A 16,524-nucleotide genomic window follows, 5' to 3' on the forward strand; every position below is an offset into this window, starting at 1 on the left:
TCTGAAAGTGCCATCCCCCAGTGTGGGCTCTTCTTGGTTCTTAAAGGGCTGGGGCACTAGTTCCCAGTTCCCTGTGGGGTTCCTCTGCTTCCTCCCCACATCACCTCCCCACCTGCTTCCATGACCTGACCACTCTCTGGATCTTGCTAGAACTTAACCACCCCCCTAGAATCGTAAAGCCTTCCCTTGGGGCTGCTGGGTTACTCAGAGCCAGCATGGGGACTGGTGTCCACCTCCAGGAGCATGTCCAGGAGCTGGAACCTGGAAATCGACCTGCTGAACCTCATAAAACCCCAAGAGCTGCTGAGTGACCCAACAGGTCTCCATACCAACAAGATACAGAAGGAAGCACAATGAAAGATAACTTTAATGACGGATATTTAAATACCACCAGGTACAAAGACAAAGCAGGAGTATTTTGGTTTTATGATACTTGACATACTCCCAGGCAGATCTGCTCCCTCTTTAAAGCAGTGAAGTAGGGGCATTACAGTTTATAACCTGCCTCTCTCAATTGGGAGATCAGAGAACCAGTTCGTTGACTTCCCCATTCTTGCTTTTGGAACTGTTAGTGGCTGCTTAGGGGAAATCTTAGGAGCTTGTCTATCAGCACCATGACTAATTTATGGTTTCCAGGGCAACTTCTTACATTGCTGAGTAGTTCAAATTGGTGGAGAGCAACCCTGGGATTGCTCTATTTGCTCTTAGTTCCATCCCTGCCTTTCCATGCTCTGCTCTACAGAACCAGCTACATCATTTGCGGAGCAAAATAAAAGCACAAGACTCCTTGTTCAAAAAGGATTCAGAATTTCTTGACAGTGACAGCAGAACATCAAACCAAGCGCCGGGCTCTTCTAAGGATGGGGCCCTGTGTGACTGTACAGAGAGAATGCCCACAAAGCCAGCCTGCTGCTCGGCATCATAGGTAGATGGGCCCCAACAGTCTCTTCCAGACTCTCTGACACCTTGCTTCCGGTCAGGTTCAGCCAGGAGAGGCACTGGTGGGAGGGGCCACCTAGAAGGCAGGAAGGAAGAAGTCATTTACCCTTCTCTGTTTCCGGTGAAGTCTCCCAAAACATGTGGCCCTTGGGCTATAGTTTGAGGACCCCTGAACTAAATCCTTAAAATAAGGTTTATCCATTGATCCAGCTTTTCAACTTTGAAGGATTTTTACTAAGGAAATACTCATGAAGGGGGAAAAGATATAGCCAAAATTCCATTTATTACAGCATTGTGTGGAAGAGCAGGGCACTGGAAGCAACGTAATTCCTAAATATTCAACAATGTATCTATTCATAATAATGAGATAGGAAAGACAGGTATCGATGGAAAAGAATATAATATAAAATCCAGAAATGGACCCAAATATATATGAGAATTTAGTATATGATGAAAGTGGTATCTCACATCAATGCATGGCAAGGACTTTACAAGAAAAAAAAAATCACAGACCAGTGTCTCTCATGAACGTAACATAAAAATCCTTAACAAAATATTATTACAGTAAATAGAATCAAACAATGTATAAAAAGGAAAATAAATCATGAACAAGTGGGCTTTGTCTTGGGAAGTATTTACAAAAAATTAATATTTGGTTGCTTGTGGGAAAAGTGTCTTGATAGCTGAGAGAGAAGGCTGGGAAGAAAATCTTCCTTTTTACCTTTTACCCGTTTCAAATTTTACCTTTTACCCTTTTCAAAAGTACCTTTTACCTTTTACCCATTTCAAATTTTGAGCCATGTGAATGTTTGCTTATCTAAAAGATAAATTAATTTTTAAATAATAAGATAGAAGAAAGTAAAATAATGTAGAAAACATTCATAGAAAATTGTTAGTTAAAAAAGAGATTTAAAAAAAAAGCCTAATTTTAATTTTATTTTTTAAGAATGTGCAATCCCTATGAAAATACCAATAAAAAATTCTTCACAGAAATAGAAAAAACAATCTTAAAATTCATATGGAATACAGAAGACTCCAAATAGCCAAAGCAATCCTAAGCAAAAAAAAAAAAAAATCTAGAGCCATCCCACTACCTGCCTTTAAGCTATAGTAATCAAAACAGCACAAAAACAAACACATGGACCAGTGAAACAGAACAGAGAACCCAGAAATAAATCCACATATTTACAGCCAACTGATTTTTGACAAAAGTGCCAAGAACATTCAGTGGGGAACGGACAGTCTCTTCAATAAATGGTGGTGGGAAAACTAGATATCCGCATGCAGAAAAATGAAACTAGACCTTTATCTCTTGCCATATACAAAAATAAAATCAAAATGGATTAAAGACTTAAATGTAAGACCTGAAACTATGAAACCTCTAGAAGAAAACATTGGGAAAACACTTCAAGACACTGGTATGGGCAAAGACTTTTTGGGTAAGACCTCAAAAGCATAGGCAACAAAAGTAAAAATAGAAAAATGGGATCACATCAACCTAAATAGCTTCTATACAGCAAAGGAAACAATCAACAGAGTAAAGAGACAACCTACAGAATGGGAGAAAATATTTACAAACTATCTGAAAAGAGAGTAATAACTAGAATATATAAGGAACTCAAACAACTCAAAAGTAGAAAAAAATCCAGTTTTAAAAATGGGCAAATGATCTGAATAGACATTTCTCAAAAGAAGACATACAAATGGCCAAGAGGTATATGAATAATGCTCAACATCATTAGTCATCAGAGAAATGCAAATCAAAACTACAATGAGCTCTGCTGGCTTTGGATTACTGGATGGAAAAAAAAAACACTACAACGAGACATCATCTCACACCAGTTAAAATGGCTTTTATCAAAAAGACAGACAACAATGAATGCTGGTGAGGAAGTGGAGAAAGGGGAACTCTCATATATTGTTGGTGGGAATGTAAATTAGTGCAACCACTATGGAGAACAGTATGGAGTTTCTCCAAAAAACTAAAAATAGAACTAACATTTGATCCAGCAATCTCACTGCTGGATATATATCCAAATGAGGGGAAATCAGCATATCAAGAAGATATCTGTATTGCCATATTTATCACAGCACTATTCACAATAGCCACGATATGGAATCAACCTACGTGTCCATCAACAAATAAATGGGTAAAGAAATAGGCCAGGCGTGGTGGCTCACGCCTGTAATCCTAGCACTCTGGGAGGCCGAGGCTGGCGGATTGCTCCAGGTAAGGAGTTCGAAACCAGCCTGAGCAAGAGCGAGACCCCCGTCTCCACTATAAATAGAAACAAATTAATTGGCCAACTACTAATATATATAGAAAAAATTAGCCGGGCATAGTGGTGCATGCCTGTAGTCCCAGCTACTCGGAAGGCTGAGGCAGGAGGATCGCTTGAGCCCAGGAGATTGAGGTTGCTGTGAGCTAGACTGATGCCATGGCACTCACTCTAGCCTGGGCAACAAAGTGAGACTCTGTCTCAAAAAAAAAAAAAAAAAAAGAAAAGAAATTGTAGTACATCTACACAATGAAGTATTGTATAGCCATAAAAAAGAATGAAATCCTGCCAATTGCAGCAACATGGATGGAAGTAGAGAACATCATGTTAAGTGAAATAAGCCAAGCACAGGACAACAGGACAACAAATCTCGAATGTTCTCATTCATATGAGGCAGCTGAATATTAAAAACAATTGATCATATGAACACAGAGATAGAACGGTGGTTACCCGAGGCTACAAAGGGTAGCAAGGAGCAGGGATAAAGTGGGAATGGGTAATGGGTGTAGAAATATGATTAGATAATTAGATATAATGAACAATATTTGATAGCACAACAAAGTGACTAGAATCAACAAGAAGTTAGGGTATACTTTAAAATAACTAAAAGAGTGGAATTGGAATGTTCCTAACACAAAGAAATGATAAATGCCTGACGTGACGGATACCCCAATTACCCTGATTCGATTAATTCACATTATATGCCTGTATCAAAACGTCACATGTACCCTATAAAGATACACAGCTATTAAGTGCCCCTAATAATTAAAAATAAAAACAAATCACATAAATGTATTGCCTTACAGTCCTGGAAGCCAGAAGTCTAAAATGTGTCTGTGGGGCTGCCTTTCTTCTGCAGGCTCTGGGGCAGAATACTTCTTTGCCTTTTAAGAGTATGGGGGCTGCCTACATTCCTTGTCTCATGGCCCCTCCTCCATTGCAAAGCTAGCAGTGTGGCATCTTCTCTCTCTCTCCAGCCTCCTGCCTCCTTACAAGATCCTTGTGATTACATCAATTCTACTCTAATAAACCCAAATAATCTTTCCATCTCAAGATGCTTACTTATAGTCATATCTGAAATGTTCCTTTTATGATGTAAGGTAACGTATTCACATATTGGGGACTGGGATGTGGATATCTTTGGGAAGCTATTATTGAGCCTACCACAACATTTATCACTAGTATTTACCAAAGTAACCGAGATACATAGGAGGCATTTGATAAATGTGCATTAATTAAATAAATCTTTGCTAAAATTGTGGTCTGATGACCATTAGTATTAGCATCACATGGGAGCTTGTTAAAATGTAGAACTCTGGTCTACCCCAAACCTACTGAATCAAAACTTGCATTTTAACAAGACCCCCAGGTGATTCTTATGCACAGTACATGAGAAGTATGGGATTAAATGATCTAATAATCAAAATAACAGTAGCTAAAATGTATCCAGCACTTGTAACAGATGTTTTTCATGCCTTCATTTTACATGCTCTGACACACCTCTAATTTCAACCACAGCTGCATTAAACATTTCTGTAAGAGTGCAGATTCCTGGCTGACTCCATCCAGTGTGTACTTTCTGCCCAGGGACTTCTCCAAAGGTGAGGGAGCCCACAAGTACAGGGACTAATACTCCTTGGGCAACCCTTCACCAATGATGATCTAGTGCTGGTGGACGAGTCCTTCTGCCTCCCAGTCTGGGGATGGATGATTCTAAGAGGCATTTCTACAGCAGGGATCTCAATAATGCTCCCAAATATTGGCTTTTCTTCCTTTCCTGTGTCACTCTTCCTTCTCCCTCACTCCTGATTCCTGGGATCACCTCCCAAATAACCCACTTGCCCCCAAGTCCTTGTCTTTAGCTTGGTTTCCAGGACAATTGCAATCAAGGCAGTACTTATTAAATTCCAGCCACTCTACCATGAATTTTATATGACTTATCTCATTTTATACTCACAGCACTGTATTTTTAAACTATTTTTACCCCCTTTCAGATGAAGAAACTTTAAAAGAGGTTAAGTAATTTGCCCAACTTCCTAGAACTAATGAATAGCAGAACTGGATTGCTAGAGTCCAGGCAGCTTGAGCCCAGGCTGTGTACTTAGTATACTACATTGCCTTCCCGGTGAGAATACATCATGGCTTACATGTGTACAGTATTTTCCAGATTAAATCTCAAAAGAATAAATCCTTTCATTCTCTAGACTGCTGGCAGACTAGAAGGAGAAATGGACCACAAGTTCCCAGTACCATTGAAGACTAGACTCAGGCATCATCTTGGTGATGATGCCTAAGTCTAGAGAAAAGAGAGAGTAAATAAAGCAGGATAGAGCAGGCTGCAGAGGATGGGTGGGAAGAAGTCATCCTACCAAAATCCGAGCTGCCATACCTTCCCCATGTGACTTAGGGGAAGGAGATCTACTGCCAGATCCAGACAGACAATCCAACCACTCCTAATACTTCTCAATAGGGCGCTAATGGCATTTTCAGCAGAACAATTCCTCATTTTGTGGGACTGTCCTGAACACTGCACGAGGTTAAGCATCTCTACATGCCACACAATCCCCAGCCCACCTAGGCCAGTCACTTTCCTAAGCGCTGTGACGACAAAAACTTCCTCATACATTTTTCAAAGCCCCCTAAGGAGTACCACTAGAACTCCAAGCCAATCTTCACAAAGTATCCCCCGGCTACTGTTACTGATCGGGAGATGCGGCCTAAGTTAGTCCAACTGGGCTGACATGGGCATCTTGCTCTTTGTCTTGATGGATATGAACAAAGAAGCAGATAGCACCAATCGCCCTGGGCAGGCATTTTCAATCCGGAGAGGAACCTAGCCCTAGGATGAAATTGAGGCTGAGAATTACAAAGTGGAAAGACAGAAAGAAGGAGGATGCAGTTGATGCTAAGAATAGCAGCGTGGAAGGACTAAAAGAACGCCATCCTACTATCACAGATGTCTGCAGCCCTTGTCATCGGGAGCTTTTCCTACTGCACCATGCTGCCTCTACTATACAAGTATGCTCAGCATCTTTGTAAGTAGCCAAAATCCTCTAGGGCCAGCCAAATACACTCCACGTCCGTCACCACCACCCTCCTCCTTTCTTCGCACCAGTGTCTAGAGCCGGGGAGGTTCACTGTGTGACCCGAGCTGCTCCCACATACATACGCAGGTGACACTCGGAGATGCCACAATGTGCTTCTCCATAAGCTGACTGCAGCCACAGCAGAAAGAACTCACTTTTGGCCTTGCAGCCTGTTCATTTGCAGGGGCGGTGTAATGGCATGCTTGCAAACACAAGCTCTGGCTGGAGAGGCCTGCCTGAGCTCAAACTCTAACTTTGCCATTGCATGAGCTTGGATTTGTCACTTACCCTCTCAGTACTTTAATTTCCTTATGAATAAACCAAGAGTGCCAAGACCACACAAAGTGTATTTGGGGGTGCTCAGCAAAGAGTAAGGGGTCAAAAAAATTACAGCTGTTTATCTCCTATTTACAACATTTGAGAAAATCTACTGAGAGTTTATTAACTGCCAGGCACTGTTCAAGGCACTAAGAATACATCAGTGAACAACAGCTTTTATTCTAGAAGGGGGAGACCGACAATCAACAACAAATATGATAAATAAGTGAACTATATAATATGTTGGAATCTAATGTTATGGAAAAAGAAAATGTAGAACAGGGAAAGAGGAGTTGGGGAAACTTCAGGAGTTGCAACTACAAATAGGACAGCCAGGGCAGACCTCTTTCAGAAGCAGACATTGAGCAAAGGCTTAGAGAAAGTGGGGGAGGGAGGCCATGCTGAGATCTTGGAAAAGAGTGTTCCAGGTACAAGGAAGAGCCATTGAAAATGCTTATAGGGCAGGAGTGCAGCTGGTTAGCTCCCACATGGGCAAGGTGGGTAGTGTGACTGGTGGGGAGCGAGGAATCAGGTGCAGGAGGCGAGATCAGGAAGTCTCCCTTTGGGCTGCGTGGTGGAGGGGTTTGTCTCCATTGTGAGGACTTCAGCAGTTCCTCTGAGTAAGATGGGAATCACTGCTGTGTTTTCAGCAGAGGAGTGCAGTGACCTGACATGTATTTTAAGAAGAGCACTTAGCTCTTAGCAGTTATGTTGAGAAGAGAAGCAAGGTCAAGGGTGGAAGCCGAGACAGCAGCTAGACGGCTCCTGCAGTTATCAAGGCAAGAGATGAAGGAGGCACAGCACGGCAGTGAAGGTGATGAGAAGGGCCAGGCTACGGGGATGTTTGGAAACTACAACCAACAGGAATTCCTCATGGATTAATTAGCTGTGGAGTAGAAATTAAAGAGAAGGATCAACAATAACTCATGGCTTCTGGCCTGAGCAATGAAAAGCACAAAAATGTCTTTATCTAACATGAGAAAGACTGTGGATAAAGTCATTTTGGAAGGGAATGATCAGCAGTTCAGTTTTAATATCTTAAGTCTGAGATGTCCATTATATATTCTAGTGCAGATGATGACTAGATAGTTGGATGATCAAGTGTGAAGTTCAAGAGAGAGGTATGGACTGAAGATAAAAATGGGGATTCACTGGCATATAGAAGGTATTAAAGCCTTGAGGCCGCACGAAATCACCAAGAGAGTGAGTGTAGATGTGGAAGAGAACCTAGGACAGGGTTCTAGGGCAACCCAATTTTAAGAAAGCCAGGAGAACTGAAGGTGGCAAGGGAGATGGGTGACAGTGAGTGCAGACAACTTTGAGATGTTTTCAGACAAGGAAAAATGGCAACTAGAGTAATACTGCAGGAGAATCTGGGCACAAGGGGTACACACATGCACAAGTATACACACAGAGATAGCAGAGAGGACGCCGTGTTTGATAAACATGATCAACTGAAGGGAATGATCTAGAAGAGAGGGACCATTGTTGAGCAGCAGATGGGGGCAGGGTAATTTTAGGAGCAATCAAATAGTCTACAGGGGAATGGACCCTGGTGCCAAGTGGAAGGATTTTCCTTAAATAGGAGCAGGGACAGTATTTCCAGGTGACATGACAGGAAGGCAGAGTCTGGGTGGAAAGGCAGCTGGGATGGAAGATATGGTGTGTGGGGGGGTAGGGGAATGAGGTAGTTCTTGTCAAATTGCTTTCATTTTCTCTGTGAAGTAAGCAGCAAGCTTCTCAGCTTAGAGTGAGGAAGGGGAGGGGTGTTGGAAATTTGGGGAGAGAAGGTGTAATACAGTCATTTCTGAGTGTGGGAAAGTAAACTGACTAGGGAAAAATGCAGAAGGACAGTGTTGAAAGTCCACTTGAGATTTATGGTCATAAATTTAGAGTGACGACAGTAAGCCCTGTCATTTTGGGCCAGCATATTAAGCTGGACAGAATCAGAGTTTTGCCAGATGGTCCCAGGAACTAGAGAATGAAGGGTGTATTTAAAGAAATGATAGAGCGACAGACTATGAAATCTCAGCTGGGTAGGAGAGATGTAAGAATAAAAGGACAATGACAAACAGTGCAAAAGTAGACTGGAGGTCAAAATAGGGTCAAAGAATTGTTCAAATGTGGTTATTAGAGCAAATAAGCTGGAAGAGAAAGGTGTTCAGGAAGTAGGATGCTTGAAGAGTTCAGAGGTGGTGCTTTTATTTGGTGATGAAAAGGTCTAGGGTACCCACATGACAGTAGGGTGGAGAAAAATGGTTGCACTGCAGGTACTAGGGTTTCAGATAGGTCATTAATCTACTGAGATGCTAAATGCATCAAAAAATGTTAATTGGAATGGGGTGGGGGGGGGACTGTGAGTCAAGTGCTAGAATCTTCTGGGAATGAGGGGGAGTGCATGAGAGCCTGCAGATGACAGCTGCAGGGAGGGGTGGTATAGTCTGATGGCAGGTACTTCCAAGCAGCTGGGAGGCGGGGGTCACCCGATGAAGGGGAGAGGAAACAAAAAAAGAGTCTAACTGGGGGGATAATTCTCCTGCCAAAGGTTTGTCCTGAATTCTGCCCTCTAGTATCTCAATAAGCTTCCTGCCCTCTTTCGGCAGCTGAGAGGCTATCCAGGGTAAGGGATTTTTTTCAGGGTCGAGGGGTCAGAAGGAAACCAGGGAACAGGCCGGACTTTTATTCCCTCTTTCTGTGCTACCAAAATACCAAGGCAGTGTTTTGGGTATTTAAAAGAACATTTAAAATTCCCTTGTTTGTTTGTGCCTCTGTGCAACATTGTGCTGCTGAAGGACAGGGAGCTGGTAACCATGGCAGTGGAGCAGAGGGTGGTGGTGAAGAGGTGAGTTTTAAATGGGGTGAACTTCAGGCAGGCGGCACCCAGCCCCGGAACCCTGAAGGCCTCCTAGGAGTCCTTTGTTCCTTCAGCTTACTTAGGCTGGGAGGCGCATTCCTCCCTGCTGGGAAGCAGCCTTTGAAAGGGAAGCTTGTGCCAGACTCCATAAGGAGAGGGTGTGTCCCTGGGAGCAGGTTTTGGGGGGGTTGCCTGAAAACCTTGGTCAGCAGGGAACTTGGGGCACCCTGCCGTGAACAGGACAGTCTGTGGTGACAAACCAGCCAGCTCTGCAGCATCCTGGATGCGGAGTTCTTACACACTGTCAGCTGCCTCACCGGTCCTCCCTGGACAGGTGGCCACTCCTGAGGGTGGCCCAGAATCCTGGCCAACGAGGCAGCCAGGCAGGGCCCCCACAGGAAGGTATCTGGCAGAGGGGAGCAGGGAGGAGAGGAAGAGGAGCGAGGGAGGCTGTCACCTCTTCCACATTCCTGAGTGGGGAGCCCCAAGAACCCTTCCAGAACAAAGTGCCCCAAGTGGACACAGGGCAACGGAGGGCAGGACAGGACAGGGCAAACCCGGGGCACAGCTCGGGTCCAGGGAAGTCCCATGACTGCAGTGTTTAGCTGCAGGTTTCCCAGCTCTCCGCGCAGGGCGGTGGGGGCGGGGAGGAGGGACCGGGAAGAGGAGGAGGGAAGTAAACACGAGACCACAGAGAGAGCCAGTTCCCCGCGTAGAGAGAACACTAGCCGCCTCCGGTCCCCGGTGGGTGGCTGTATGTGTGGAAATGAAACTGGGAGGAGGAGAGAGAGGGGGAAGAGCGAGCACGCACTTCTCGGCTGTCATCCACCTTGCCTTTCCCGACCCTCCAGCCCACTCCCCTCCCGGGTAGGGGGCGGGGGGAAGGTGGGAGGGAGACGGCTCACCGGGCGCCCTCCCCCAAGCACGAGTAGCTGGTTCAGCTGTCGGTGAATCAGACACTGTCTCAGCAGCTTGTCACCTGCGCTCGGGAGGGGAACAGAGGGCAACCTTGGAACTTGGGACGGGGGAGGCTGGGGAGGTGGAAGATCCAGCGCGGGGTGGGCCTAGGCCAGGGGAAAAGGGGTGTCCACCTCCCACACCTGCACACACGTCTGCCCCGTTCCCCTGACACCGGGTAGAGGGGTGGGACAAGGGCACGCAGGCACGACCGCAGGGGGCTTGCAGGCGGCGGGGGGGCCGCGAGAGGGGCGGGAGGGCACTGCGGCGAGGCGCGGGGGTGCAGGGCCGGCGCGGGCCGCGGGTAGGCTGCAGCCCGGCGCCTGCCCGCGCGGGGTTATGCGAGGTAACCGCGAGCCGGGAGGAGGAGGGAGGCGGCGGGGGCCGCGGGCCGGGGTGTCTGGCACTCGTTGGACAAAGAGATGATGAAACGTGAGCGCTATATTTACCAAGGGGGTGGAGACGGGGCGCGGGGCGGGGGGAGTAAAAAGGACAAACTGTTCCACAACAAGCACAGGAAACACTGCCCATCTGACTCACCGGGAGGGCCGCACCGACCCTTAGCCGGGAGGCCGGCGCGGGGCTGGAGGGCGCGGGTGCTCCCAGGACCGGACCGGACCTGGGCGCTACGCCGGGGATGGGTTGATCTACACATAAAGTCACATTCGATCCAAGCGTGCGTGTGTGCGTCTGTGTATCTCTCCTGGGGTAGGGGATTGCGGAATGGCAGGAATGTTTCCTAACCCGGTGGCCGGGCCATCGCAGCCTGCAAACTAGGAGAGCACAATTCCTGCAAAGTCATCTCCTCCAGCACAGCCCGGCCGGCCCGCCCGCCCCGCCCCGCCCCGCCCCGCCTGGGGACAGCGGCACCCGCCTCCCCCACCGTCTCCCCACCCGCGTGCCCTGCTCGCGGCGCTCAGAGTTGGGGTGCGGTGCTGACTATGTTTAGAAGCTGATGTCATCTCGACACCCTACTCCGCAGTGTTCCCAGGGGGACCGCAGGGCAGGTTTTTCTCTTACTCGCGGGCGTGGGGGTGGAAGGTGGCCTGTCCTCTCTCCTCAACACACACGCCCCACACCCATCTTACCCGGGAAATTAAAAAAAAAAAAATGCAACGCCGCTGGAGTTGTGAAACAGAGTTGTGGGGGCGGTGCGTGCGCGCGGAGGGCGCGCACCGAGGGCTGGGGCCGTGCGGGGCTAACAGCCGGCCCCCGCCCCGCCGCCCCCTCCCGCCGGGGAGCGGGGGCTAATTTCAAGGTTAGCTCACGTGGGCGCGGGCGCCCGGAGCTCCTTGCACGAGTTTGGGGCGGGTTCCGCATCCCCCAATCTAGGGCAGTTTGTTCAACTGCAGTAAAGGGAGCTGGATGTTCCAGCAGGGAAGGGATTTCTGAGAACTGGGACTGTCCTCAGATGAACTCGCCTCCTCAGGCTGCTGCTGCGGCGGCGGCCGCCTGCGGAAGACTTTTTAAAAGGGCGATGCCAGGCCCGCGCGCGCGGCCCGCGAGTGGCTGAGTCGCCCGCCAGTCTGCGGCCGGGGCCGAGCGCCCGCCCCCGGGCGCGGGTGATTCACCGAGCGCCGCGCGGGGCCGCTCCGAGCGCGGGGGGCTGCGAGCTAAACTTATCCTCCTGCATATGCATGAACGGGTGGCCTTTCTGCTCTGCTAAGGAGAGGGCTGGAGTTCTGCGGAAGGCTGCTAAGTGGGGCGGGAGCAAAGTAGGGCGTCGGGCAAGTTTTCGCGCCTTCCTGAGCTCCCCTCCCCTCCAGCCCCTGGGTGCTAACTGCCATGATGGCCTCGGGGCGTTCCTCCAGCGCTGGCTTCACCTGCTTGCATTTCAAATCCAGGAACAACGCCATTGTTGGAAGCCCGATCCCTTTAGCTCCGCTTCTCCCTTCCTCACGCTTGCCACCTCCCCTAATTCCCCTGCTGTCATTAAAACGAACACGGATTTCCACCGAATGTGTCCCCTGTGCCTAGATGGGGTCGCTGAACCCGGAGGGCCCGGGCCCTGAAAGGGGGAGGGCTGGATGCAGCCCAGAACGAGGTCCGACACGTGATCGCCTACCCCCAGCGGGCCATCTGTTCTCCTCCTTCCTTCCCGCCTGGAGGCTGGCAGTTCTGCCCCGCACGGTCCACGCCTCCCAGCAGGAAAGAGTGAGAAAAGCCAGAACTGGCAGATCCCAGTACCTACAGACTGTGATTTTAGCCTGAACTTCCCTGGGCCTTGGGCAGGGACGCCACCCGGCAATCTGTATTTTAAACTGAGCGCCAGGTGATCAGCTGCACCCGGCAAGGTGGTGGGGAAGCCCTGCCTGGGGCTCAGTCCGAATAAACATCTCCCGGGGAGGAGCCTCGGACTCTGCGCTGCCTTCGCCAGCAAACACCATATTTCGGGCTAGGGTGGAACATTTACCTTGGAAAAAGAATAGATGCTTTGAGCCTACAGGCCACTTCCCACAAACCAGCTTGAAGAAAGAAAAAGCGAGACCATGAAATTAAGGAAGAAGAGATTTGGAACAAATTTATATTTGTGCCTACTATCCCATTAAGTATTGGTTTAAGGTATTCTGACCGTCAATGCCATAAAAGGGCAGTGAGGTGGTATGTAAAAAACCCAAGTCTTGCCCCCGTTTTTTCTCTTGGATTTTTTTTTTTTTTTAGATCCTTTTAGTGTTTGGAGTTTGGAGACTATGGAGACATATTAATCTAATCCCATCTATTTGCAGATAAGGAAATAGCTCTCAGAGGTTGCCTGAGGTCACATAGCTCATCTCAGACCCAGAGGCCAGTTCCCCACCCTGGCCTACAACCTGCTGTAGGAAACAGCTCAGGGTAGGCACTAACTAGTCTTACCAGAGGAGATCGTGATACCAGTGTTCAGTTTAGGCTACACAGAATACAAGGTTTATCTGTTCTAACTACAGGCCCATAAGCCATTGTTTTGAGAACTTGGATAATAAAGCAAAGGCTTTTGGGTAGAATTTAGAGCAGAAAACACATAAACTAGAAGCACGGTTGTCTACATTTTCATTGCTCCTTCCAGTTGGTTTGTATGGATTCAAAATGTGTATTTACAAAGACTAACCTGGGGGAAATAGGCCTCTTATATTTATGTGGCATAATATATACTTCAGTGGTAAATTATTTTAATTAGGAATGATTCATATTAATTTGGGATAATTTATTTTGCCAAAATATAATTGATACAACCACATGCTGGCAAAACAGTGTAAGCTGGGATTTTTAAATCATAAAACTATTATAATACGTGTCCCAACACAGCAAGATTTCATTGTTGAAAATACAAGAAAAAAAATCCTGATGTAGGAATTATTATTGTGTCATGATATATGTTTTTCTATATACATTTGATTTTTAGCATATAGGCCAGACTCCATAGCATGGAGGACAGACTCCCTTTTCATTTCTGCATTCCCTCGTGCCTGGCTCTTTGCCAGGAACATGAATATCTGGAGAATGAATAAGTGGAAAAGGAGAGAACATTGTACCATTCCAAAAGATATTCTAAATTAACTCGAGCAGCAGTTATGTTTGTAAATGTATAAGAGAAATTCATGTGGATGAAATCTGTTTTTTTCTTATTACTTTCTTTTACAATTCTGAAATGAATTGGAAGAGTTCAGGGTTTATGTCCAGTCCAATCAAAGTGAAATTAAAGGGAAAAAAAGGGCAAGGAGTAAGGGAAGGAAAAGTTTATACATTTTAAAAACCTAAGGTGATTGATGTATTCAAATTCCTGGATTACATAATCTTCAAGGAAAGATACAGACTTTTCTTCTTTTCTGAAACAATCCTGATGTTAACCCTAGGGCTATCTATAGATGCCCAGCCCTGAGTAGTCTGTTTTACTCTTGCAATGCCAGTTAAAATGCAAGTGTGAGAGGCTGTACAGGCCATGATCATAGGCATCCTGGAGAGATCCCACTAGTATTTGTGCTGGACCTTCAAGAGGCAAGCAAAGGTGCAATTTCTAAGTGATCATGTATCCTTGGGGACAGAATTTGTCCCAGAAAAATCATGAAGTAGGCAAACTCCCTTGGGCTTCAGTGAATTCTTTTCTAAAATTAAGGGGATTAGACTGCAAGAACTCCAAGATGGCTTCATTTTTTACATGCTATGATATACTTACCTTACAGGCATGTTGTAAAGATGCTTGCAGGGTGTTAAGTATAGGGCCTGGCACAGAGTAAGCCCTCCACAAAAGAGGGCAGAGATAATGATGCTAATGGTGATGATATTCTTTCTTCCCCATGCAGTCACCTACAGCAAGATCTTCCCTATATCCTTTAAAAGTAAAGTAAAAATAAATTACCTTAGACTTCAAATAGGGAGAGTTAATTTGGGCCCCCTCCCTTGGAAAACAGGAACCTGGTGTCACTTTCTCTTAAAGGTTAAACAGCCAGTGGGAGTCAGGGTTGGCTCTCACTGAATCACATAGAAGCAGGTATCCCTCACACTCAGGAAAGTGAATGTATTTTTAATTAATCCTGCTGACAGTATGCTTCCTGCAAGAGACACTAGCCCTAGATTCTTTCCTCAGCTACCAGATGGAAAACAACCCCATCATTCATTCAGAGGGAGAGACAAACTGAGTTAATCAGACTCCAAGACCCATACTAATTGTTGATCAAGTAATGCCACAATATTCAATTAAGGATCCCTGGCTGGTTCCAGCTCTTAAGAATCTGTTTAGCATAGTTAATATTTCACAAAACCAAAGGGTCCAGTTGTTATAAATTACAAAGAGCTAGACATCAGGAGATTTGTGGTTTCTATTGAGTCCTGTCATTATCTGTCACTTCTCTGTGTCTCAGTCTCCACATTTGTAAAGTGAGGGAAGAAAAATGTTCCCTAACAACCATGCTCTGGAAAGAAAACAAGCTAAGAATGGTGGGGTTTTTCAGAAGTCATACAAATGAACAGTTTTTGTTTCCATTCATCTGAAGGCGGATTAAAACAGCTTCAAAACAAAACTAAAATAAGTTACTGAGGCTACATTGCAGCAGGGAAGCAGAGGAATTAAGAGGCATGACAAAAGCAAAGATGGGGTGCTTCAACGTAAGAATAGGGGACAGTACAAAGACTATACTTTAAAACCAGAACTTTCCTTAGATCTGAATTTTTAATGAAGATGAATTGGTCACAGTTAATGTATTGGATGGAGGAATTTTTAAACGTCTGCTCTCAAAGTATGCTGCATCCAAAAACAACACCAACAGCAAAACGAATTGATGCTTTCTCATCTGTGTTTATTTTTGGACAACTTGTCCTGACATATTGAGGGCTTTCTACAAAATTATAAATTCACACTGCATTTATTCATCACCCCTGTCCCCCCATCCATATCTCGATTTTACTACCAGCAACACAAAATACAAAGATGTGTCCAGTTTCACTACACAGCTCTTTGCGTTCGCAAGTGTCGAGAGCTTGCTTTCGGAACGCCCTTCTGATTGGCCGAGCCGATGCCAGTGACATCAACCGACTTACTTTTGATTGGAAGGCTGGTTGCTGGGACTGTAGCGTTTGCAGGAAGTCACTTAACTGTTTGCGAGCTGGAAAACCAAGGCTGAAGTTCTTTTCCGTCAGAGGAACGAGCGCAACTGACTAGGGAGATGTGTCCCAACGCCCCTCGAGCCGGGACGTGAGCGGGGGGCCCCGGCCGGCTGGGGGGGACGGAGAGGCGCTCGCGAAGAGGAGCGGCGGCCCCTGCCCTGCCTCCGCGCGGTTACCCTTTTAACTGCCCGCGCCCGGGGCCGTGGGGGTAGCACGAGGCAGCGAGACGGAACAGTCGGATTGGCCGCTCGCCTCGCTCCTGGACGCACCTCTCCACCGAAGGGCCGTGCTGACTGGCAGGGGGAGAAAGTAAACAGAGTTGAATCACCCTCCCCGCTGGCCAATTGCAGGGGGTTTGGTTTGTGACGTGATGGGATTCTGCGAAATTGTTACTGAGCGAGAGAATGCCGGAACGGCGCGGGCCGGCCGGAGCTGGGGCTCGGAAGCCGTGCGCGGACTCGGGGGAAAGTGCGTCCTAGAGGCGGCGCGCGGCGCGGCCCGAGCCACCCGCGTC

At 46.9% G+C, this 16,524-nt stretch overlaps 1 long non-coding RNA gene across 1 annotated transcript; it reads right to left on the reverse strand.

Annotated features, from left to right (window-relative positions):
* Positions 1 to 350: 350 nt before the first annotated feature.
* Positions 351 to 16,035, reverse strand: LOC105880902 (uncharacterized). The gene is made up of 3 exons (XR_001158428.3): positions 15,945 to 16,035; positions 14,584 to 14,738; positions 351 to 1,015 (listed from the first exon to the last, which is right to left on the reverse strand). It is a non-coding gene; the product is annotated as an uncharacterized LOC105880902 (long non-coding RNA).
* Positions 16,036 to 16,524: the final 489 nt, after the last annotated feature.

Source organism: Microcebus murinus, chromosome 12 (assembly GCF_040939455.1).
Source record: "Microcebus murinus isolate Inina chromosome 12, M.murinus_Inina_mat1.0, whole genome shotgun sequence".
Taxonomy (NCBI): Eukaryota; Metazoa; Chordata; class Mammalia; order Primates; family Cheirogaleidae; genus Microcebus; species Microcebus murinus.